The following is a 2,197-nucleotide window of genomic DNA, read 5'->3' as shown; positions in this document are numbered from 1 at the left end:
TTATATTGATAATTTACAACTTATCTCCTGCATTGTGCATGAAGAGGAAGTACATGATGTTGTCTATGATGATATCTGGTCCAAAGCAGCCTGGAAATGACATAGATGTTTATCTAAGCCCACTAGTTGAAGACTTGAAGGTTTTGTGGGTTGATGGGGTTGAAATATTTGATGCATTCTCTTCAGAGACTTCTATGATGCGTGCAATGTTATTTTGCACCATTAATGACTTTCTTGCTTATGGTAATTTGTCAGGATACAGTGTCAAGGGTCATAAAGCGTGTCCTATATGTGAAGAAAACACTGCAGCTCATCAATTGAAACATGGAAGAAAGACGGTGTATCTACGTCATCGGAGATTTCTAAAACGTAATCATCCATATCGAAGGTTAAAAAAAGCATTCAATGGAGATCAAGAGAGGGACGAAGCACCAAATCCACTTACTGGCCTTCAAGTTCTTGAAAAAGTTAANANAANACATCATGTATTTNGGAAAACATCCAAGAAGTCATCTGTAACGACCCCTTGGAAGAAGAAATCAATATTCTTTGATCTTCCATATTGGTCAAAGTTAAATGTTCGACATTGCATAGATGTGATGCATGTAGAAAAGAATGTGTGTGATAGCTTGATTGGTACACTACTCAACATTCAGGGAAAGACAAAAGATGGANTGAATGCTCGTTTGGATTTGGTTGACATGAATATCCGAGAAGAGTTGGCACCCAAGGAGATTGGTAAACGTACTTATTTGCCCCCTGCATGTTACACAATGTCTAGAAAAGAGAAGATGAGTTTTTGTGTTTGTTTAAAGAGTATCAAATTACCACAAGGATACTCTTCAGATATCAAGAGTTTTGTGTCGATGCAGGACTTAAAGCTTGTTGGCATGAAGTCTCACGATTGTCACGTCTTAATGCAACAGTTGTTACCNGTGGCTATTCGTGGAATTTTGCCTAAAAATGTTAGGCACACCATAAACAGNTTGTGTTCATTTTTCTCGTCAATATGTAGTAAAGCCATCGATCCTACAAAGTTAGATGAACTTCAAGGCGAGATTGTTATCATCTTGTGTCAACTAGAGATGTTTTTCCCTCCATCTTTTTTTGNCATCATGGTACATTTACTTGTTCATTTGGTTAGAGAAATCAAGTTGTGCGGACCGGTATACNTAAGATGGATGTATCCTATTGAGCNTTATATGAAGATTTTGAAAGGGTACATTAAAAATCCATATCGTCCTGAAGGTTCAATGATTGAAAGGTATATTGTTGAAGAAAGTATCGAGTTTTGTTCAGATTACATGACATCAACGAATCCAATAGGAGTTCCTCGCACATCATGGTTGAATAATTTTTCTACAAGTAAAAGCATCCGAGGTGTGAATGTGGTGACAAAAGATCGCGAAGAATTGTTGCAAGCGCATCTTTATATATTGAACAACACAGATGAGGTGATCCCTTTTTTGNAAGAATAAAAATCCAAGACAATCAGAGAAATGGCAATTGATGGAGCATAACAAAACATTTATGGCTTGGTTCAAATCTGAAATTGACAAAGAGCCNNATNCTTCTGAAACTTTATTGTGGCTTGCAAATGGTTTGAAGTTTGATGTCGTGTGTTGTCAAGGTTATGAAGTCAATAATTGCACATTCTATACGAAGAAATTNGATGATAAAAGCACAGTACAAAATAGTGGAGTTAGTTTAGAAGCTCAGTCCCTTCAATTTTCCACATCAAAAGATCAATCTCCTGTACTTGGATCAATGAGATATTATGGTATAATAGAAGAGATATGGGAGGTTGATTACACCAAGTTTTTTGTTCCATTGTTCAAATGTAAGTGGTTTGACAATAAGAGTGGTGTGAAAATAGATGAATCGGGTATGACACTGGTTGATTTTCGAAAGGTGGGTTATCGAGACGAACCGTTTATCATGGTACATCAACCATCGCATCTTTTTTATGTCAAAGATCCTGCGTCTGACCATTGGTATGTTGCTCTTGAAGGCAAAAAACAGATTGAAGTTAACGAAGACAATCTGATTAATATTCATATTGCTGACAACCATTCATTTCAAACTACAACAAATTTGGATGAACAATCTCTTGTTGACGACGATGTACATGCAATTCGGTCAGATCATGATGAGGGAATATACATATGATGAATCCATATCTTTATGTATGAATTTT

The sequence above is a fragment of the Vigna radiata genome, chromosome 8, assembly GCF_000741045.1.
Source record: "Vigna radiata var. radiata cultivar VC1973A chromosome 8, Vradiata_ver6, whole genome shotgun sequence".
NCBI classification, from domain to species: Eukaryota; Viridiplantae; Streptophyta; class Magnoliopsida; order Fabales; family Fabaceae; genus Vigna; species Vigna radiata.
Note: the sequence above shows the minus strand (reverse complement) of the source record.